Below are 25,000 nucleotides of genomic sequence, written 5' to 3' on the forward strand. Positions count from 1 at the left end.
GCACGCATATGGCCTGCTCGGCCATTCTACCATAAGTGCAGGTGGTTGGTTACACCTAAACACGCATACAACTTGGTATCTCATCTGAAGTCGGGGTAACACCCGCAGACCCGCGAGGGCGTAAAACTTTAATCTCTCCTATGAAATCGATTATAGACCAAAGAACTCTTAAGAAAGCCATGTCCCCCCCCAAATCTTCACAGCTAGTGTAACGTAACGGTCTTCAAGCTCTGTCGCGTGCATGCACGTTTGCATGTTTAGTTTTTCACACAAAAACTTTGGCCACACCACACAGCACTCACAGAACACCAATGTAAATAAATGAAAGTATTTAATAGTTCCCAGTTGGGTGAAATATGGGGGTGACGATGGATGGAACAATGAAAGGGTTAACACGACAACATGAGGATGAACATAATGAACATGAGAAAGTACACAACAGTCAAAATAATGTCAACAAACGACATACGAGACAATCAGGATAGTCAAACACAAAGCACGTACGTCACAAAGGCCCTCCTCATTCCATAAATGATATCTATCGTAAGAAAGTACTTATCTACACGTTCGACGAATTCAGGGGGGGGGGTGCGCCCTCGGGTCGACACCTGCGTCTCTGTCGCGGGGGTGAGAGAATCAGCCCAGTTGAGAGCTGTCACACGGCACACACTCTGCAGCGACGGCGCCGGTTCGATGTTGCTGCCCAACAGCAGCGTGGTTGCGCCGCTGTGACGTTACAAGATAGCTGCTCAAAACAGCGTAATGAAGCCTCGGAGAAGATCCAGAGGGGCTGCTCACTCAGCAGCGTGGGGGTGACGATGCGAGAGTCCAAACTGGCTGCTCAAGCAGCAGCGTGGTGGGGCCTCCTCCATGCTGTGAAGCTAGGGTTCGCACCTTCCCGTCCGGTCTGTCTTCGACAGTAAACACTGAAAGCCTAGAAGGCCAAAGTCAATATTCTCCCCAAAAATATAAGACACGTGACTTCCTCCTCCAATAGACATCATTATTAGGGATGAGGAGGAAGCACAATGACTAGACTTTGGTTTCCTTCTACGATATAATTTACCATTATAATGATTTCCTTTTAAACCCTATGATGAACACTATTTACAACAACACAAAGACGAGACAAAACAGTACAACTGGTAACTAATGTAGGTTCCCAGTCCCCTGCCACCGGCCGCTAATTCACCTTCAGCAAAAACTGACAAAAGTCTATCCAATTAGACCAAGAAATTTGACTTACCTCACACAGGCTAATGAAAAACATCGCGCACTTTACGCAACCGACTTTAACAAAGTCCACAGTAGACGTACATTACTACTGAAAATAACTTCGAACTCAAACGACAATTCACACACGAATTTCGAAGCCGTTCGAACAAACATCTGGTCTCGGCCGAGACAGAAAAAAGAATGCCTATGAATTTCTCAGTCAGCAACCAGGTAAACGGTGAACCCTACAAATAGCGCGCAGCTTACCGTGAACGTCCCGTGCAATGCGTGCAAAGCGTGCAAGGCGCGAATCACTGAGCTAAGCCCAGCTACCGGTCTTCCCACCTTGACACAGGTACCTGTCAGCAACGCCCGACCAAGGAACCTTATAACTACATACAACTGTGTCACGATCGGGTGACAGAGACCAAGAAAGTGTCACTCAGTGGAGTGCCTGTTCTTGGTCGTGTATGATAGAAAGCGCCTGTGCGTGATATTGGGTTACAGCAGAGTTTGCTGACGGTGCTCTACGAGCACGGATGTTTTGTATCGCACGAGTTTTACAGTGGAGGTTTCTGCTGTCATAGCTAGGGCTGACGGTTTTTCGCTGACAGCGCACACGGGATTTTCACGGATTGAGTTTCTCGTGTCTTTTTCTGCTTGGGAGGCAGAATTGTGTATAGCTGGACTGGGTTTTGGGACAAGGTCAGTCACGTGTATTTGGCTAGGTGGTCTGTCAGAGACTCAAGGACGGCACACTTGACACCCAGCGGCAGAAGGGGAAGGATCGTATACACAGTTTCTAGAGTATGATGGTTTTTCACCGAGTATTATATTCGGCACTCTAGGGGAACTTCCACTAGTTTTTCCTTTCTCCCTGCCACGTATTTTGCTGAGGACAAGTCGTCAATTTTCCTTCGTCGGCGATGGCTTTCGCATAAGGATTCGACAAGGGGTTCTGGACGGTTTTGGTCACTGTTGACGAACAGAGGCTGGTCCAGGGAGGAAGCGGACTTTGCTTCCATTGAGAGTACAATCATAGGCTTTTGAGGTAATAAATCATTATTTAACGCTGTTGATGAGTCTGTGTTGTGGAATGAAATACTCTCTGTTGTTCTTTCCAGGTTAGCGCATAATTTACTCTCTGTGACGCTAAAATACTAATCTGTATATGGTTTTTGCAGATAGGGAGAGAAGGACGGAAAATGACTGTTTTGTTGTTGTAAAAAGTCCATTTTGTGCAGGCCCACGTGCTCGATGAGATATTTAAAGATGACATGTTTTAAGGTGGTGGGTGAGGGGTAGCTGACATGTTTAGTGCACCGATGCTTTCTGTTTGCAGCCTTCGTTTCGTTTCGCTTCGTTCGCCTCGCTTCGTTACGTTCCTGTAACATCTGCACGGCTGACTCTGGCGGGAACTGTTGAGGCTACGCTAACCAGGAGACCGGCTAACCAGGAGACCGGCTAACCAGCGGACCGGCTAACCGGCAGCGGACCGGCTAACCAGCGAACCGACTAACCAGCATACCGGCTAAGCAGCAGCAGCAGAGATAAAGCTAAGTGCACCATGTCGTACGCACCCCGTTGACCACCGTTGTCTTTTCGTATCTATGATTTCATTGGAGTAGTGACAACGTGGGGTGTGTGACACCTGCACGAACTAGGGCTTTTCGGACAGAACATTCTCATTTAACTATATTTACACGGGTTCAGCGTGTTCCTATAATTTTCTACATACTACTGGCATTTTGTCAGTGAACACTGGTTTTTTACGTGTTGAGAACGTAAAAGGAACATATTTTGAGTGAAGGCTCGAGGGAGGTGGAGAGTTTATACATAAACAGGCGTCTGAAACTTATACTTTTGTTGACTCTATTTAATTGTATGACTGCGAGAGTGGATCGTGGTGTGGTTAGTTAATTAGTAGTAATTAACCGGTTCATAATCACCTTGAGTGATATATTGAAACGTGACACATGGGGGCCAAGCCGGGATTTACTCAGTTAATTTCTGACTGATAAAGACCCACCAATTAAGGATAACTAAGAGCAGATAATCTCGTCAGTGCTCGACTTATTTTCTGCTTGGTGCTACCCTTTTTTGTATAGTTTTGATCATATACCACACCTTAAGCGATTCACATCTTGCAGGAAATGTAAATTGTAATTTGTGAGTTATTGTATGCGCTAACTGTGATTACTTCCCTTTCCTTTGTTTGTGAATCTTTGTTGTTGTACGTTCAGAGTTTTCCGTTGCAGAGAGCTGAGCGGGGTTAACGGATTTGTTGTTCGTTTTACTCAGTTTTCTCTACATTGTTGTTTCGCATTCTGTAACAGGTTACATTTCTACCGTCTTGTTTTACTTGGATTTTTCTCCATATTTTGACTTTGTTGGAATTTTGGGGGGGAAGGGTCCGAGGACTTCTGTCCTAACCAAGGCTGTGGGAGACACTCTGTTTCACCGCAAAAAGCAGCCGATAAAGTAGGCCACGGCTGTGGGAAACACTTTGTTTCACCGCAAAAAGCAGCCATAAAGTAGGCTACGCGATTTGTTCTACACCGTTTGGATTTTTCTTCTGCATTTTCTGGTTGCTGGATTTTTGTATCCACCGCTTTCATCACCGCGTGTTCTAGCTATAGCTGCGTTAGACTTATTTTGGTAATAAAGCTTTGCTAAAACTAACCATGGCTACAGGGGGATCTCCTACGAGGAGAATAACTTTCGAGACTCCTGGGAGCGAGCAACCGACTGAGCGAGACGCACGCGTTAGAGCCCGAAGCGTTCTAAAACGCTTAGAAGTAGAACGGAAGGAAGAATTTGAGCGACTGACAAGAAAAGAAGAACGTGACCGACAGGACAAGAAGGACGAACTTGACAGACAAGAAAGGGAACGACAGGCAGAACGACAGGCTGAACGAGACAGACAGGAAAGGAAAGAAGAACGTGACAGACAGGAAAAGAAAGACGAACTTGACAGACAAGAAAGGGAACGACAGGCAGAACGAGACAGACAGGAAAGGAAAGACGAACTTGACAGACAAGAAAGAGAACGAGACAGACAAGAAAAGAAAGACGAGCTTGAGAGACAGGAACGACAGGCCGAGCGTGACAGACAGGAACGGAAAGAGAAAGAGCAGGCGGATCGCGATCTCCAGCTAGAGCTAGCTAGGCTACAGGCCGAGAAGGGTACGCTTACTCAGGCTAGCGCGCCGACGTTTGTTGCCGACCGTACGAGACTGCCGACGTTCGACGATGACAAGGACGAGCTCGACGATTTTTTACGCCGGTTTGAGCGCATTGCATCTGACCAGAAGTGGGAAGAGGCCACGTGGGCTAGCCGCCTTAGCACCTGCTTAAAAGGACGCGCATTACAGCTCTACAATGCTTTGGATGACGACGAGGCGAGAGACTATCAGGCACTTAAGAAGGCGTTACTCCAGCGCTTTAACCTGACTGCTGAAGCCTACAGACGACGTCTGCGTAACAGCAAGAGACTGAGCGGCGAGCTGAGTCATCAGTTTGTGGCACGCCTTAATCTCTACCTGCGGCGCTGGGTGGAGATGGCCGAAAAGGACTGGACCGTCAACGACCTTGCCGACCTCATTGTCATGGAACAACTGATGTCCAGCCTGCGACCTGAGGTGGTGACCTTCGTGCAGGAACACCAGCCAAAGACTACTCAGGAGGCAGCCGACTGGATCAGAGTGCACGAGGACGCCCAGGCGATCTCCGGCAAATCTTCAGGCTCACGGCCAGGAAAATCGGGAAATTCGGGTTCTTCAGGACCCAAGGACGGGAAGGACGATCAGGGACACAAGGGATCGAGTTCCAGATCTGACATCCAGTGTTACTACTGCAACAAGCGGGGCCACGTGAAGAAGGACTGCCACAGGAGACAGGCTGACCAGAAGGGCGTTCACTTTGTTGGCAGTGAGGAGTTAAGGGACGTCACGAGCTCATGCACCATTCCACAACTCTGCGTTCCGTGCTCCAGGAAACATTTCCAGCCCCACTGCAACGTCTACGTTAACGGAGTGAAGGGCGAAGGTCTGCGGGACACAGGGGCAGACATGATAGTGGTTCGGGCGAGTCTAGTTCCAGCTATGGCCTACACAGGAGACAGCATCAGGGTGAGAATGGCCGAGGCATCTCACGCTTACGACTTGAACACGGCAGTGATCAAGGTCGTAACCCCGTTGTTCACGGGGACCATTGTGGCCGTCGTCATGGACGATCCTCCATGCGACCTGCTCATTGGAAACCGGGTCCAGTTTGTGGACGGCGTCACCAGGGAGGTTCCCGTTTATCGGGCTCCCGACGTCATTTCAGTGCTCACGCGGGCACAGGCGGAGCGAGAGGACAAACCTCTCAAACCCCTACCTGCTGCACGAGCTGCCCTGGGGAACGTGACCCCCGCGCTTCTCGCGAAGGCTCAGGATTCTGACCCGACCTTAGCTACTCCTCGGGAGCATGCGAAGTCGGGGAAGGTGAAGCTGAGCGGGAAGCATGGGAGGTCAAGGTTCCTCAGGGACAAGAAGTTGCTCTACCGTGAGTTCAGCAACCAAGAAGGTACATTCAAACAGGTTGTCGTGCCTCGCGAGTTTCGCGAGGGTGTCATGGCAACGGCACACGACTCGATTCTGGGAGGTCATCTTGGTACCAAGAAGACCACGGATCGTGTCTGGCGCCACTTTTACTGGCCAGGCATCTGCACGGATGTCCGACGTTTCTGTGCGTCCTGCGATAAGTGCCAGAAGGTGGTTGCCAAAGGAAGGGTGAGGAAGGTCCCCTTGGAGAAGATGCCGCTCATCGACGAACCCTTTCGTCGGGTGGCAGTGGACATCATCGGGCCCATCTTGCCTGCGTCTGAGGACGGAAACAGATACATTTTGACCATGGTGGACTACGCTACTCGATACCCAGAGGCGATCCCTCTGAAATCGATTGAAGCCACGCGAGTAGCTGAGGCTCTGGTTACTATGTGGTCCCGGCTGGGAATTCCATCAGAGGTACTCACCGACAGAGGCACGCAGTTCACGGGAGGAGTGATGGCGGAGGCAGCACGACTGCTATCACTGGAGCAGCACTTCACCACACCTTACCATGCTCAGTGCAACGGACTGGTGGAAAGGTTCAATGGCACCTTGAAGACCATGCTGAGGAAACTAGCTCAGGAGAAGCCACGCACGTGGGACAGGTACATCCCAGCATTGCTTTTTGCATACCGCGAGGTTCCTCAGGAGAGCTTGGGCTTTTCCCCATTTGAGTTGTTGTACGGCAGACAGGTACGCGGTCCCATGGCTATCCTGCGTCAGGCTTGGACAGACGAAGAAGCTGACGAGGAGGTGCAGACGACAGCGACCTACATCGTAGAACTCAGGAACAGGATTGAAGAGACCTGCAAACTGGCTCAAGAGAACCTGGGAAGAGCAGCACAGCGTTATGCGCGAGGATTCGACCGCAAGGCACGGCCGCGCAGCTTCAAGATTGGAGAACGGGTGTTGCTACTTCTACCTGTCAAACACAACAAGCTACAACTGCAGTGGCAAGGACCTTTTGAGGTGACAGCGAGGGTGGGCCAGAACGACTACAGGATCATGATGCACGGGAAAGCACGCCTGTACCACGCCAACCTGCTGCGCGCCTACATAGAGAGGACAGCCTACGGGGAGAAGAACAAAGACCAGAAGAACAAAGACAAGAAGACAGAGAAGGTTGCAGTCATCAGGGGTGAAACGAGGGGTTGCTCGTTCTTGAGGACGACCTTTCTGTCTGGAAACAGACCATCAACCTCTGCAATATCTTCAGGTTGCAAGGTTGGCAAACGCCAGACTTATGCGCTGGGCGTTGATTCTCCAACCGTACCAATTCACGGTACGCGTCATACCGGGCGCCAACAATGTTGGAGCTGACTTTCTCTCTCGGGCTGGAGAGGAGAACATGACTGTGAGCGAAACCGAGGTTTCGTCTTGAAGAGGGGAGGTGTGTCACGATCGGGTGACAGAGACCAAGAAAGTGTCACTCAGTGGAGTGCCTGTTCTTGGTCGTGTATGATAGAAAGCGCCTGTGCGTGATATTGGGTTACAGCAGAGTTTGCTGACGGTGCTCTACGAGCACGGATGTTTTGTATCGCACGAGTTTTACAGTGGAGGTTTCTGCTGTCATAGCTAGGGCTGACGGTTTTTCGCTGACAGCGCACACGGGATTTTCACGGATTGAGTTTCTCGTGTCTTTTTCTGCTTGGGAGGCAGAATTGTGTATAGCTGGACTGGGTTTTGGGACAAGGTCAGTCACGTGTATTTGGCTAGGTGGTCTGTCAGAGACTCAAGGACGGCACACTTGACACCCAGCGGCAGAAGGGGAAGGATCGTATACACAGTTTCTAGAGTATGATGGTTTTTCACCGAGTATTATATTCGGCACTCTAGGGGAACTTCCACTAGTTTTTCCTTTCTCCCTGCCACGTATTTTGCTGAGGACAAGTCGTCAATTTTCCTTCGTCGGCGATGGCTTTCGCATAAGGATTCGACAAGGGGTTCTGGACGGTTTTGGTCACTGTTGACGAACAGAGGCTGGTCCAGGGAGGAAGCGGACTTTGCTTCCATTGAGAGTACAATCATAGGCTTTTGAGGTAATAAATCATTATTTAACGCTGTTGATGAGTCTGTGTTGTGGAATGAAATACTCTCTGTTGTTCTTTCCAGGTTAGCGCATAATTTACTCTCTGTGACGCTAAAATACTAATCTGTATATGGTTTTTGCAGATAGGGAGAGAAGGACGGAAAATGACTGTTTTGTTGTTGTAAAAAGTCCATTTTGTGCAGGCCCACGTGCTCGATGAGATATTTAAAGATGACATGTTTTAAGGTGGTGGGTGAGGGGTAGCTGACATGTTTAGTGCACCGATGCTTTCTGTTTGCAGCCTTCGTTTCGTTTCGCTTCGTTCGCCTCGCTTCGTTACGTTCCTGTAACATCTGCACGGCTGACTCTGGCGGGAACTGTTGAGGCTACGCTAACCAGGAGACCGGCTAACCAGGAGACCGGCTAACCAGCGGACCGGCTAACCGGCAGCGGACCGGCTAACCAGCGAACCGACTAACCAGCATACCGGCTAAGCAGCAGCAGCAGAGATAAAGCTAAGTGCACCATGTCGTACGCACCCCGTTGACCACCGTTGTCTTTTCGTATCTATGATTTCATTGGAGTAGTGACAACGTGGGGTGTGTGACACCTGCACGAACTAGGGCTTTTCGGACAGAACATTCTCATTTAACTATATTTACACGGGTTCAGCGTGTTCCTATAATTTTCTACATACTACTGGCATTTTGTCAGTGAACACTGGTTTTTTACGTGTTGAGAACGTAAAAGGAACATATTTTGAGTGAAGGCTCGAGGGAGGTGGAGAGTTTATACATAAACAGGCGTCTGAAACTTATACTTTTGTTGACTCTATTTAATTGTATGACTGCGAGAGTGGATCGTGGTGTGGTTAGTTAATTAGTAGTAATTAACCGGTTCATAATCACCTTGAGTGATATATTGAAACGTGACAAACTGTCCGCGACAATGCCCCCCAAGTTAAGCATAGACATCTGTCTACACGGCAAAAGATCCCTCTTCAACGCATGCCCGACTGAGGTAGTCGGCTCCCACGTTGCGACTGCCGGGAATCACCCGCACGGTGAAACTGTAGGCTTGCAACAACAAACTCCAGCGCATGAGCCTGCTGTTCACCACCTTTGCTGTCTGCAGGTAACGCAGTGGTTGGTGATCTGTCTCCAACACAAACGTCTGTCCGTACAAAAATGGCTGGAACTTCTGGGTAGCCCATACAACGGCCAGACACTCACGTTCAATGGTGGAGTACTTGCTCTCCGGGGTGGACAACTTCCGGCTGGCGTAGGCGACAGGGTGGAACACGCCATCCTTTTCTTGCATAAGCACAGCTCCCAGTCCATGATCAGAGGCATCTGTCCGGAGCGTGAATGGCTGTGACAGATCCGGCAGTTGCAAAACTGGCTTTGAGGTCAGCCTGGCTTTCAGAGCCCTGAATGCCTTCTCACACTCGGCTGTCCAAACCACGGTGTTGGGAGAATTCTTCTTTGTCAGATCAGAGAGCGGCAGAGCAATTGCAGAGAAATTTGGGATGAACTTCCGGTAGTATCCGGCTAGACCAAGGAACGCCCGAACTTGCTTCTTGGTCTCTGGAACCGGAGCCTCGTCAATTTTCTGCAGCTTGTTGTCCTCAGGTAAGATCTCACCCTTCCTCACCACGTGACCCAAGAAACTCAACTCCTCGAACCCAACGAAGCACTTCATCGGTCTGGCAGAGAGATTGGCCTGCTCAAGGCGCCGCAACACAGCCTCCAGCGCAGCCAAATGTTCCTTCCAGGTTTCGGTCGCCACCAGAATGTCGTCCATGAAGTTATGAACGTCGTTCCTCCCCAGCGGTTCCAGCAAAGCCCTCATCATACGGGAAAACACAGCCACGGCGTTCTTCAGTCCAAACGGCATGACTGTAAATTGGAACTGGCCTACCGGAGTGGTGAACGCGATCATGGGACGGACGTCGTCTCGGATGGGTATCTGCCAATACCCCTTGGAAAGATCAAACTTGCTGAAGTAAGTCGCTCGACCCAAACCAGCGAACAGGTGTTCCACATCTGGGAGTGGTTCAGCATCGAAGACTGTCACATCATTCAGCCGCCTGTAATCCACACAAAAGCGAACCTTCCCATCCTTCTTGCGGATGAGCACAACAGGGGCGTTGTAGGGAGAAGCAGCCGGTTCGATAACACCCAACTTCTTCATGGCCTGCACCTCTTCCTTGATGGTCTCTACCTTGGCATAAGGTAAAGGGTACTGTTTCACTCGAACCGGTTTCGCGGATTCCACCGTCATGTCAAAAACGGCCAAAGGCGTCTGAAGGGGGACATCAGTAAGAACTCTTTCGTGCCTCTCCGCAATCTCCAACACCTGACGTCGTTGCTCGGCAGTCAGTGTAGCAGACAGGTTGATGTCCTTCACCGTTTCTTCGCCCTCCAAGCAGGGCAGGGGTAGTTCCCGATCAGGCGAAATCATCTCCTCAGTTTCTTCAACCACCGCCACCGCTACGGTGGGTATCCCATCTGAGGGGTCCGCAGTGTTTTGTCGGTCTCTGTACAACTTGAGAAGATTGGCATGGTACAGCTTCTCACGCCCGTAGATCCGAATCCTGTAGTCTGACTCGCCTTTCTTCTCCAAAACGTCGAACGGTCCCTGCCAACACAACTGCAGCTTGTTCTTCTTCTGCGGCAGCAGCAACAAAACCTTGTCTCCAGGCTGGAACTGTCTTCGCACTGTCTTCCGGTTGAACACCTCCGCGTGTTTCTGTGCAGCAGCTGACAGATTCTGACGCGCCAGTTTGCAGGTTTCCTCAATCCGGTTCCTCAAGTCAACCACATACTCAGAAGTCGTACGAACTTGTTCATCGACTTGCTCCTCCGTCCATAGGTTGCGAAGAACAGACATGGGTCCTCGCACTGTCCTGCCGTATAGAAGCTCAAAGGGAGAGAATCCCAGACTCTCCTGTGGAACTTCACGATAAGCGAAGAGGAGTGCAGGAATGTAGCGATCCCACTGCTTCGGTTTCTCTTGAGCAAGCTTGCGTAGCATGGTCTTGAGTGTTCCGTTGTACCGTTCCACCAATCCGTTTCCTTGCGCATGGTACGGAGTAGTCGCTAAACCCTTGATGGCCAGCAAACGCTCCACTTCTTTCATCACCTCGGACATGAACTGGGTACCACGGTCTGTCAAAATCTCTGAGGGAATTCCTACTCGAGTCCAGACTGCCCACATCGCTTCTGCAACCTTCACAGCCTCAATCGACTTCAAGGGAATGGCTTCCGGGTACCGAGTAGCGTAGTCCACAAACACTAAGATGTACCGGTTACCAGACTCAGAAGCAGGGATGATGGGACCCACCAGATCGATCGCCACACGCTCGAACGGCGTATCGATGAGAGGCATCTTACCTAACGGTACCTTCTGTGGCTTATGAGAAACCTTCTGACACTGATCACAAGACAACACAAAGCGACGTATGTCTGCGCACATACCTGGCCAAAAGAACTGCTGCCAAACTCGATCACGTGTCCTCTGAACACCCATGTGACCTCCCATAGGCGGTTCATGGGCCAACTTGATAACACCTAACCTCAACTGCTGGGGAACAACAACCTGAGTATAGACGCTACCACCACCGCGATACTCACGGTACAGAATCTTCTTCTTCCAAACAAACCCAACTTCACCGGAGTGACCAGACGTTCTGACGTCCCGGCGATCTGCCGCCTCACGACAACTCTTCAAAGTCGGATCATTCCGCTGAAGGTCATGCAACTGCTCAGGGGTGACTGTTTCTAGCCCTGGAGCAGCAACATGTAACAAAGTCGGCTTCTTCCCTTCAGCGGCAGCCTGAGCACGAGTGACAACTGACACAACCTTGGACACAGCGTACACTGGAAGAACAATCGAGTCACCCAGCCGGGCGTGATTACCTACAATGAAATCAGCAACAGGTGTATCCATGACGATAGCCTCAACCTCACCAGTGTAGAAAGGACATTCAACCTGAACCTTAATCACTGGATAGCGCCTCTTGATGTCTTTCTCAGCCATAGAAACCTCAAGATCCTGTCCTGTGAACTGAGACCTGGAAACTAATGAACTCTTCACGACACAAACCTGAGATCCAGTATCACGCAACCCCTCCACTGCAACACCATCCACTACAACCAGGCATCTCGGGTCGTAGTCTTGCTGGCTACAGGGAGTACACAAAGTGGGTACACTGACGGGCGGTAAAGACTTCTCAGGACCACTATTCACCGCTCCCGTCGACTTGCTCTTCTTGGGGCAATCTCTAGCCAAATGTTTGGGGGACTCACAGATGAAACACTTCCTACCGGATGTACCAACTGAGTTATCTCCACTTTTCTGCTTTTCACCAACGCCAGCCTTTCCACCCTGATCACGATCATGCTGAAAAAACTTCTTACTGTCACGGTGTGCTTCAAAATGAATCTCAGCGGACTTAACTGCTTCGGCTAACGTCTGAGGTTTTTTCTCCTTAACGTACGCGGCCATGTCCGCGCTCAGGGTCTGCAAGAACTGTTCCAGCAAAACCAACTGTTTCAGTTCTGTGATCTCGGAAAGCTCATGCCACTTAGTCAAATTCTCTTCAATGCGAGCACCGAACTGTCTGAACGTTTCATGTTCTTTTCTCTTGCAGGTTCTGAGACGACGGCGGTAGGTTTCGGCTGTGAGCTGATAGCGGCCTAACAACGCGACCTTCAAACCGTCATAGTCGTCTGCGCTATCATCATCAAGAGTGTTGTACACTTCTACAGCCCTACCCGACAACCTAGTCGAGACCCTAGTTGCCCACGTATTTCTCTTCCACTTGTACAAGGTAGCGACTCTCTCAAACCTTTTCAACCAAGTAGCTATGTTTTCTTTGCTCTCATCAAACATCGGTATGGAAGGCCGAAAACCACGAAGGTCACTAGACTCTTCTTCACCTGAGGAATCTCCCTCATTATCAGCTCCATCCCTACTTCCTCTCTTCACCCTCTTACTTTCCGACTCTCTCTGCAGGAGTTGCATGCGAAGGTCATGCTCTTCCCTTTCCTGCCTTAGTTTTTCTTCCGCGGCTTTCTCATCAGTCTCTCGCTGAGCTTGAACATACTTAACTCGCTCATCAGTCTCTCGACTCGCTACGTCTAGCTTGTCCTGATAAGCTTTCCTTTCTAGTTCAAGTTTCTCCTTCTCTAGCTCTAGCTTGTCCTGATAAGCTTTCCTTTCTAGTTCAAGTTTTTCCTGTTTCTCATCTTCACGGGTCATCCGCTCGGCAATAAACTCAGGAATACTGGCAGATTTAACACCTAGCTCCTCAGCAAGTGAACGCCACCTAGCAATCCTATCCGAACTACTTTCCGTCCTAGACGCCATGATAGCACTATCATCAAGAACACGACCAGAACGAAGTTCCATAAACAAGAACCAACTAGCAAACGGTTAGCCAAAACATGAAAAATCAAAACAAGGCACAGCTGACTGGCAACAAGGACAGGCAACCCACAAGGCTACCAGACAACAACAACAAAAGCTAATTAACTACAGTACATCAGTGTCCAGTGTATGGGAAGTGTGGCCAACGACAAAAATGAAGTGAATTCCTTGAATTCAAAGAGGATTTATCCTGGCAAGCTCGCCATTGTCGCGTGCATGCACGTTTGCATGTTTAGTTTTTCACACAAAAACTTTGGCCACACCACACAGCACTCACAGAACACCAATGTAAATAAATGAAAGTATTTAATAGTTCCCAGTTGGGTGAAATATGGGGGTGACGATGGATGGAACAATGGAAGGGTTAACACGACAACATGAGGATGAACATAATGAACATGAGAAAGTACACAACAGTCAAAATAATGTCAACAAACGACATACGAGACAATCAGGATAGTCAAACACAAAGCACGTACGTCACAAAGGCCCTCCTCATTCCATAAATGATATCTATCGTAAGAAAGTACTTATCTACACGTTCGACGAATTCAGGGGGGGGGGGTGCGCCCTCGGGTCGACACCTGCGTCTCTGTCGCGGGGGTGAGAGAATCAGCCCAGTTGAGAGCTGTCACACGGCACACACTCTGCAGCGACGGCGCCGGTTCGATGTTGCTGCCCAACAGCAGCGTGGTTGCGCCGCTGTGACGTTACAAGATAGCTGCTCAAAACAGCGTAATGAAGCCTCGGGGAAGATCCAGAGGGGCTGCTCACACAGCAGCGTGGGGGTGACGATGCGAGAGTCCAAACTGGCTGCTCAAGCAGCAGCGTGGTGGGGCCTCCTCCATGCTGTGAAGCTAGGGTTCGCACCTTCCCGTCCGGTCTGTCTTCGACAGTAAACACTGAAAGCCTAGAAGGCCAAAGTCAATATTCTCCCCAAAAATATAAGACACGTGACTTCCTCCTCCAATAGACATCATTATTAGGGATGAGGAGGAAGCACAATGACTAGACTTTGGTTTCCTTCTACGATATAATTTACCATTATAATGATTTCCTTTTAAACCCTATGATGAACACTATTTACAACAACACAAAGACGAGACAAAACAGTACAACTGGTAACTAATGTAGGTTCCCTGTCCCCTGCCACCGGCCGCTAATTCACCTTCAGCAAAAACTGACAAAAGTCTATCCAATTAGACCAAGAAATTTGACTTACCTCACACAGGCTAATGAAAAACATCGCGCACTTTACGCAACCGACTTTAACAAAGTCCACAGTAGACGTACATTACTACTGAAAATAACTTCGAACTCAAACGACAATTCACACACGAATTTCGAAGCCGTTCGAACAAACATCTGGTCTCGGCCGAGACAGAAAAAAGAATGCCTATGAATTTCTCAGTCAGCAACCAGGTAAACGGTGAACCCTACAAATAGCGCGCAGCTTACCGTGAACGTCCCGTGCAATGCGTGCAAAGCGTGCAAGGCGCGAATCACTGAGCTAAGCCCAGCTACCGGTCTTCCCACCTTGACACAGGTACCTGTCAGCAACGCCCGACCAAGGAACCTTATAACTACATACAACTGTCCGCGACAAGCTCTTTGCAAGGTTACATTACAACCCCCTCCCTAACCCTTCCCCTTCCCGCATTTAAGACATGCGCACAAATTTGAGGGGCGGGGGGAGGGGGGAGAGGGGGGGGGGTGTCAGGCTTTAAAAGCGATGGAGTCTTACAGTTGAGGTAAATGTACACACGTTATGAACAGACTAAATCCTAAACAGGAAAGTTGCTAACCAGCGTTTTAAGACATCCCACTATTTTTGAAACGAGCGGAACAAAACGATAACTTTAAATTTTGACTTGCGAGCAGAGAACACTGATCTGTGAAAGTATAGTGTCACACACAAAAAAAGTGCGAAGTCTGAAATAGGGAGGTCTTAAAATAGCGTTGTTTGACTGTAGTGAAACTGGCTCAGGTGAACGTGTACCCGCATCAGCCCCTTATCTGTCTAACCTTGATGGGACCAAAAAGGTGATCTCAGGTCACAGTGAGTACCCCAGTGTGTCAACAGAACACTGGTGATGCGGCCGGAACAAACATGTCCCACAACCACCACCCCCACCCCATCCAGCATCCCTCCTGCGCTACTCCCCCACTCCACAACCCCTACCCCCCCCCCCCCCCCCCCCCGCCCCACCTGAGCCACCCGTTTCCCCCCTTGACCGAGCGAGCACACATGGTGGTTTCAGTTCACGGTTCAGGGACTGTTAACTGATGGAGGCTTTCAAATCATGACTGGAGTCTGAGCCTTGATTATATGACGCACACACTATAAATGTATACATGAATAGTTTTTCAGAACATTCTATCAAAATAATGGTATTTGCGCGTCACATAGGCCTACTAGTTGCTATGGCTGTTTGTTTTTTATTTTGATATTTTTTCTGGACGTCAAGTTCAGTTTTCGTCGTGATGGGAAGCGGTCTAGAAACGTGAGGCCACGACAGGGTGCAGGGTGTAACATTTAACAAAACCTTTGGAAGAGGTGATGCCCGGCCGTTGTCTCTTTGACACCCCCCCCCCCCCCCCCTCCCCCTACCACCACCCACTTCCCCCAACCCCCAACTCCGCCCAGATCCCCACATTCAGCTATTTTTCACTGCCATTGACCCATTCCAAAAAAACCCACATTGGTTTGAAAATTGAGATCCCCTGAATGCCCCCCCTCACCCTTCTCCCAACCAACATTCTTCTTCAGTCACTACCATGGGGTCATCCAAAAGAAACCAGAAAAAGCACTGGTTTGAAATTGATTAATTGGGAATCTTCAATGTTCAAAGTATCATAGTTTTAGATACTGCTGGTCCAAGGTAAATTTCTAAAAGCAGAGTGATCATATTTTAGAGCCTTCACAATTTGTTCCAGCGTCGCGGACGACGCTGGTATCTGCGGTCGGGAAGACTTTCCACGAATTTGCCACAGGGCGCCGCCATGTTTTCTGTGCTCGACTGCGAGCAGACCACAGGCACATTACACCCAAAATTCTTGTAGGCATACACAGACGCAACATAGCATATACAGACAATAACACCCACAACACTTCAACTGCATATGAAAGGAATAAAAATAAATCCGCAAATCAGTCGCGCACAATACACCAGTTAGAAAAACAAGGAGTACCAAAGCGGCGTGCAGAAACTAAACTGACTCGGAGACTGAGAAGAAACATTTATCACACGATGTGGATAGCAAACATTAAAATAAAACAGATAAGTCAAGCAAAAAATAAACACAAATATCGAAAACACAATAAACAAAGGTAAAGAAAACAAAGAGATGCCTTGCCGACAGTCAGTGTGTGTGTGCGTGGTTTGCCGTGTGCGTCAGCGGGGTGTGTGTGTGTGTGTGTGTGTGTGTGTGTGTGTGTGTGTGCGTGCGCGTGCATGCGTGCGTAGGCTACGTTCTTGCGTGTGTGCGTTCGAATGAGAAAGAAGAGAGAGAGAGGATTGAACAATGAGGTCACGTTCTCTGTCACATGAATACATATACACACACTGAAGGCTACTTCGGACACGAACACTTGCCAACAACTGTGGTTGGACATGCTTTTGAAATGTAATATTTTTTCGACATGATTTCTGGACATACGAATCCCGCTGTGTTGCCTACTGATGTTGCGAATGATGAAGGTTTTGAGTTGACTGACCTTGAGGAGGGATTGCATCAGGCGTTTATCGTCTCAAATTATATCCTTGCTACTTTTCAGGAGTCAACTATTGCCATTCATGGTAACTTGGATAGTCAATGTTTTTATTTGTTTGATTCCCATCAAAGAAACAGAAATGGTAACCATTCTTCAAATGGCGCTGCAGTTTTGATGTCATCAAGTTAATTCCTTTGCAGAATTGATTGATTTTCTCAAAAGCCATTATCAATGTGTTTATCAATTAACACCTGTTCATTTCTGTCCAACTGCAATGCAAACTCAATGTGGAGGAAACAAGGATTCATTACAAACAAGTCATCCCTGTACATCAACAGATTTATGTACCTCAATCAATACTGCTAGTATGAGTGACAGGAATCTAAAAGAAAAAACAACCAAACGCAAATGTACTACTACTTCTACGACTCGTTTGAATGTAAAACAGAAATGTAACACTATCTGTGACAATGACGGTTCTACGACTCGTTTGAAGGACAGTATAGATCGAACCTTAACCCACAACTACGACAATTTGTGTCAGACTTTTTTGAACAGGAAAATATGCCTCTGTTCAACAGTAACCAAAACATGGAAGATGTTTTTGAAACTTTACAGAAATGTAACACTAGCCTATCTGTGACAATGTTGCTTTTGAATTGAACCCACATTTGTTGAACAGGAGAGAATGTTCCTGTTCAACAGTGCCCAAAACACTGAATCTGACGTTTTTGAATCTTTTCTGTCATCTAACTGAATCTGACGTTTTTGAATCTTTTCTGTCATCTAACCCAATTGCTCATGACTTCATCGATCTTGAACATGCCTACTTTTCAAAGAAAGACAGACAAAAGCGAAATCTGCATGTTAGCCATCTGCCTGAAATGGTCAATGCACTTTTGTAAAATTGTCACAGCTGTTATGCACTTTTGTGAAATGGTCAGTGCTGTTGTGCACTTATGCAAAACTTGGTGCTGTGCTGTTAACATTTGAACAAAATGCATTTTGTTCAAATGTTTAGTGCAACTTGCTACTATATAATCGCTGTATGCGCTTTGTGGTAATAATGCACTGTTGTGAAAAGTTTGCGCTAAATGTTGGCACTATGCATCATTGTTGGAGCACCCTCCTGTAGATGCACCATGCTGAAAAATGTACTTATGAATCAAGCATTGACTGAAATAAACAATTTATATATCCAGCACAACATGCAATTCATTAACTTTTGACCCTAACCTTTAACACTTCCCAAAATAAATCTTTGGTGGACATTGCATCGACGCTGTTCATTTTGAATGAACATTTTTCTTGTGTTAATTGTACTCGGCGGGGTATATTATTGATCTGACCTTGCAAGCGTACAATTCAAATATATTCTTTTCTCGTTTTTTGATGTAGTCCATTGTATCTTGTCGCCCTGATAACTGACCATGATGTCAAACAAAAAAGCATTGAGATAACAGAACAAAAATAAACCTCAGCCACGGCGTACGTGCGCACTGTTTCACACCACACAAACGCAAGTTCAGTTCACACTCACACCCACACGCACGCAGGCACGCACACACACACACACACACACACACGCACACACACACACACAAACACACACAGGCACACACTGACGCACACACACGCACACACACACACACACACACACACACCCACACAGACAGGCACACACACACACACACACACACACACACACACACACACACACACACACAACATATTCCACAAGAATAAAACCCGCCTCCCACTTACAAACTACAAGAAAGAAAGAACAAATTAAAAAATTAAAAATTAAAAGCTACGAAAGAAAAAAAAGAAAGAAAACGTGCGCATGCTCTTCTGGTACCAAGTTTTAGGTATGAACTGAAAAGCGGCCCTCACAACAAACGTCTTAACAACAATAAGAATCTTCTCGCTTTAACATTTAAATGTATACGACTGAGTTTCGTGTACAAAAGCACCCCAGAGGACCCGCATTTTTCGGCTGTATATGTAAAACTATACCCTTCTCTCGTACCTAGTACCCGTACAGGGTACTTTACAATGGCATGCCAAGTTCGTAGCGTGTTTATGTAACACCCCGCTGAGCAGAATGAAGAGAACGCGGAAAACTATTTATAACTTGTCTCGGACAAAATTACTTCGCAGGGACGACGTACTCTAAAGGTTGAAAGATATCAAATACAATTATTTAAAAGTAAACGTGTATTCGTGACTGCTGAAATTGCCTGTTTTCTGATATTGTCATTCGTGTGTGTGTGTGTGTGTGTGTGTGTGTGTGTGTGTGTGTGTGTGTGTGTGTGTGTGTGTGTGTGTGTGTGTGTGTGCGCCTGCTCTCATGTTTGTACGTGTCTGTCGGTCCGTCCGTCCGTCCGTCTGTCCGTCCGCCTACCTGCCTGCCTGCCTGTCTGTCTGCTTACCTGCCCGCCTACCGCTAGTATGCCTGTCTGCCTGTCTGTATGTCAACCTGTTATTTAGTTTCTTGCTGACCATAATCGTCACAGTAATCTAAACAGAATAACAACATTGTTAAAGCTTGCTTTTAGAGTAATTCAAATATAATTCTTAATCAAAAAGTACCCTGCACCTACCTCACAAAATGGAGAGAAAAAAACGCACGACTGGACCGAAGACGACAGGGACAAACCTGGTTTGGGATTAGTCGAACGAACTCTGGCCTTAAGATTTCGGGAATTTTCACAAATTTCATCAGCCGTTTGCCAAACGCACTCCTCAACCTGCAAGTAGCCTTGCACCCTTGGAAAAGCACCACACTTGTCAACACACACGTGCAAATAACACGTTGATCAAACTACACCCATAAACTGAGACTGTAAATCGTTACGACTATTAAATAGACAGGTGTAGCTCGAAGTGTCCTTACTTTCTGGTCCTTACAAGGCATGCGGCAGAAAAACTGATAACGGGTGGTTGACATTTTGAACGGCTTTGGTTTTTACATTTAGTCAAGTTTTGACTAAATGTTTTAACATCGAGGGGGAATCGAAACGAGGGTCGTGGTGTATGTGTGTGTGTGCGAGTGTGCGCGTGTGCGTGCGTGTGTGTAGAGCGATTCAGACCAAACTACTGGACCGATCTTTATGAAATTTGACATGAGGGTTCCTGGGTATGACATCCCCGAACGTTTTTTTCCTTTTTTTGATAAATGTCTTTGATGACGTCATATCCGGCTTTTCGTGAAAGTTGAGGCGGCACTGTCACGCTCTCATTTTTCAACCAAATTGGTTGAAATTTTGGTCAAGTAGTCTTCGACAAAGCCCGGACTTCGGTATTGCATTTCAGCTTGGTGGCTTAAAAATTAATTAATGACTTTGGTCATTAAAAATCTGAAAATTGTAAAAAAAATTATTTTTTTCTAAAACGATCCAAATTTACGTTCATCTTATTCTCCATCATTTGCTGATTCCAAAAACATAAATATGTTATATTCGGATTAAAAACAAGCTCTGAAAATTAAATATATAAAAACTATTATCAAAATTAAAGTTTTGAAATCAATTTAAAAACACTTTCATCTTATTCCTTGTCGGTTCCTGATTCCAACAACATATAGATATGATATGTTTGGATTAAAAACACGCTCAGAAAGTTAGAACAAAGAGAGGTACAGAAAAGCGTGCTATCCTTCTCAGAGCAAGTACTACCCCGCTCTTCCTGTCAATTTCACTGCCTTTGCCGTGCGCGGTGGACTGACGATGCTACGAGTATACGGTCTTGCTGCGTTGCATTGCGTTCAGTTTCATTCTGTGAGTTCGACAGCTACTTGACTAAATGTTGTAGTTTCACCTTACGCGACTTGCTTTTACGTACAGGCGCCAGAAAGAGATTATAAACTAAAAGACAAACAAGTCGCGTAAGGCGAAATTACAACATTTAGTCAAGCTGTCGAACTAACAGAATGAAACTGAACTCACTGCAATTTTACAGCAAGAGCGTATACTCGTAGCATCGTCAGTCCACCGCTCGATGCACAGGCAGTGAAATTGACAAGAAGAGCGGGGTAGTAGTTGCGCTGAGAAGGATAGCACGCTTTTCTTTATCTCTATTCTTTTTAACTTTCTGAGCGTGTTTTTAATCCAAACATATCACATCTATATGTTTTTGGAATCACGAACCCACAAGGAATAAGATGAAATTGTTTTTAAATCGATTTCGGAAATTTTATTTTAATAATAATTTTTATATTTTTAATTTTCAGAGCTTGTTTTTAATCCAAATATAACATATTTATATGTTTTTGGAATCAGAAAACGACGAAGAATAAGATGAACGTAAATTTGGATCGTTTTAAAAACAAATTATTCTTTTTACAATTTTCAGATTTTTAATGACCAAAGTGATTAATTAAATTTTAAGCCACCAAGCTGAAATGCAATACCGAAGTCCGGCCTTTGTCGAAGATTGCTTGGCCAAAATTTCAATCAATTTGATTGAAAAATGAGGGTGTGACAGTGCCGCCTCAACTTTTACAAAAAGCCGGATATGACGTCATCAAAGGTATTTATCGAAAAAAAGAAAAAAACGTCCGGGGATATCATTCCCAGGAACTCTCATGTTAAATTTCATAAAGATCGGTTCAGTAGTTTGGTCTGAATCGCTCTACACACACACACAGACAGACAGACACACACACACACACACACACACACACACACACACATACACCACAACCCTCGTCTCGATTCCCCCCTCTACGTTAAAACATTTAGTCAAAACTTGACTAAATGTAAAAATAAAGAACCAGACAAAAATCAAAAGCAAAACCAAACAAGTCGCGTAAGGCGAAAATACAATATTTAGTCAAGTAGCTGTCGAACTCACAGAATGAAACTGAACGCAACGCAACGCAGCAAGACCGTATACTCGTAGCATCGTCACTCCACCGCCCGTGGCAAAGGCAGTGCACGTGGAATTGACAAGAAGAGCGGGGTATTCGTTGCGCTGAGAAGGATAGCACGCTTTTCTGTACCTCTCTTCGTTTTAACTTTCTGAGCGTGTTTTTAATCCAAACATATCATATCTATATATTTTTGGAATCAGGAACCGACAAGGAATAAGATGAAAGTGTTTTTAAATTGATTTCGAAAATTTAATTTTGATAATAATTTTTATATATTTAATTTTCAGAGCTTGTTTTTAATCCGAATATAACATATTTATATGTTTTTGGAATCAGCAAATGATGGAGAATAAGATAATTAAATGTAAATTTGGATCGTTTTATAAAATAATTATTTTTTTTTACAATTTTCCGATTTTTAATGACCAAAGTCATTAATTAATTTTTAAGCCACCAAGCTGAAATGCAATACCGAACCCCGGGCTTCGTCGAAGAGTACTTGACCAAAATTTCAACCAATTTGGTTGAAAAATGAGGGCGTGACAGTGCCGCCTCAACTTTCACGAAAAGCCGGATATGACGTCATCAAAGACATTTATTAAAAAAATGAAAAAAACGTTCGGGGATATCATACCCAGGAACTTTCATGTCAAATTTCATAAAGATCGGTCCAGTAGTTTAGTCTGAATCGCTCTACACACACACACACACACACAGACACACACACGCACGCACACACGCACATACACCACGACCCTCGTTTCGATTCCCCCTCGATGTTAAAATATTTAGTCAAAACTTGACTAAATATAAAAACAGTTAAATTAACTTTGCTGACTTGAGCTGCTCGTCACCTGTAAGCGATCCCTAATTTGGTAACTTTAGTTCAAAAAGAAATGTTGCCGCCATAACAATGATAGTAAAGCTAGAGCACAGATGAATGCTTGCATAAGATGGGCGATTTTTGACACTTGATTTAAAAAATTAAGAAATTAAAATTCTTTAGGGTGATGGGACTTACATTGTGAATGACATATCTACTATCTTTTTGTGCACTCGACATGAAAGTGGCGGGGCAAGTGGTTTGGCTTTGTGACAGCTGTGTCTTGTTGTGGGGCCGACACACAGCACGTGCGGATGTAAACACATCCACATACCCGACTCAGCCCCTCTTCTGCCAGTGCAATCAGTAGTAATGTACATGTATGTATTGGTTTTATGTACGTCCGTATTTTTTTCTGTGATATATTGTATGCTATGATTTTTTGCAATGATGTTTAGCCATAGTCCGTTATACGCGTAGGTGTGCGAGAATATGTAAGCGCAGTGCTTTAAAGATGTCCATGTGGGAATGTGTAAGTGGGCGTAGTCGAATGTCCATGTGGGAATGTGTAAGTGGAGCATATAAGAATGCCCATGTGTGAATGTGTAAGTGGAGCGTATAAGAATGTGTAAGTGGAGCGTGGTCGAATGTCCATGTGTGAATGGGTAAGTTGAGCGTATAAGAATGTCCATGTGTGCGATGTGTAAGTGAGACATGGATGTGTTCATGACTGAATGCGTAAGCACAATGCAAGGAATGCCGCCAGAAAGGTATGTGGGAGGTGTGTTTATAACCTGCCCTGTTATATAGTGCTATATGTCTTATGTAAAACAATGTTCTGTTTGTATTATTGTTATGTACCACGCCTGAATTTCTCTATGAGATAATAAAGTATTCTTATTCTTATTCTTATTCCAAAATAAACCTATTGGTTTCTGTTGAATACACTTCAACTTCAAGTGCCTGTTTGCAGTCAGTCAGGGTGGATGAAAACCGGAACCACAGTATATTGTTATTGCATGCCGGGGAAGATGGCAACTTTTCCTTTTAATGTATACGTATAGCCGAAACAATCGATAGAAGAAACACAGACCAATCAGAGGGTCGCTTGATTGTGACAGACATAGGTGGCCAAGACCAGGAATACTGATATTCAACTCATTGGCCATACAGGTAAAAGGGTACGTTTGGCTATAGTGGAACAAACTTATCTCACAAATATCTGAGAAAAACAGGCCTAAAAAAATGGAGGGAGTCTTAATGTACGGACCACGAGAGCAGAGACTCTGAGAAAACAGGGTCTTAATAAACAGGAGAATGCCGGCCGTCTTAAATCGAGGCAGGGGGGGAGAAATGGAGGGTTACACTGTATTTGAGTTTGACTCTGAACGAAGTACATGTAGAACGCTTTACATGCATGTCTTGTGATAACGTCGCTTCATGGCATTGACTTTTCTTCACGCTGTGATCATTTGTTAGTCCCTTGGTCATAACATAGACCAAATAGCCTGGACCGCCAACTCGTCACGTGACCCTTCGAGGTTACGACTCTCAACTTTCAGGGGCGCGTCGCGTCCGGTTTGAAAGGCCAGCGATTCGAAGACAGTGAAAAGAAAGCACGCTCAAGTTATTTGTGACAATGGGAGGTGACAATGAACTGGATTTTCCAAAACTCCAAACTAAACTTAACAAAACTCATCGAAAAACATGTTCCATATGCACTTTTGCTGAGTTTATTTTAGCATTTTCAGAACTTACCTCGGCAACTTCGTCCATGTTTACAATCGACACCGGATATCACGTCCCCCTGATTTCTGAAAGGCTTGTAAGCGTAGGTTCCTAAATGCGAGAGGCCGCTACCTCGTAATAGAGAGAAAGAGCGGAGAGAGAGCTAGTTGGCGGTCCAGGATAAATGGTCTATGGTCATAACAATGACGAGTCAGCGAAGTCTGTCTGCGCTGCCTTTTGTTTTGGCTTTCTCCTCACTAACGGCGATAATGATGACGACGACAACGACGACTGATGATGATGATGATGATTTTGATGATGCTGATGCTGATGAAGATGTTGGTGGCGGTGGTTGTGGTGGTGGTGGTGGAAGCGGTGCCGTGTGTGTGTGTGTGTGTGTGTGTGTGTGTGTGTGTGTGTGTGTGTGTGTGTGTGTATGTGTGTGTGTGTGTCTGTCTGTCAGTCCGTCGATCTGTCTCAGCGGTGTCTGCAGAAACACTACATAATTATGCACCGTGGGCAAGCGTCTGAATAGCATAATGTCTGTGCTGATATGTATTTCTACACTATTGGACGTCACGGCAGTCTCAAT

General features: G+C 46.3%; 1 protein-coding gene across 1 annotated transcript in view; it reads right to left on the reverse strand.

Moving 5' to 3' along the window:
* LOC138982226 (ATP-dependent translocase ABCB1-like) overlaps positions 1–19,906 on the reverse strand; it is a 110,792-nt gene extending 90,886 nt beyond the window's left edge. Inside the window, exon 1 of the mRNA XM_070355458.1 lies at positions 19,588–19,906. The gene's annotated coding sequence lies outside the window, so the exon portion shown is untranslated. The remainder of the gene's footprint in view (positions 1–19,587) is intronic.
* Between the last annotated feature and the right edge of the window lie 5,094 nt (positions 19,907–25,000).

The sequence above is a fragment of the Littorina saxatilis genome, linkage group LG12 (genome assembly GCF_037325665.1).
Source record: "Littorina saxatilis isolate snail1 linkage group LG12, US_GU_Lsax_2.0, whole genome shotgun sequence".
NCBI classification, from domain to species: Eukaryota; Metazoa; Mollusca; class Gastropoda; order Littorinimorpha; family Littorinidae; genus Littorina; species Littorina saxatilis.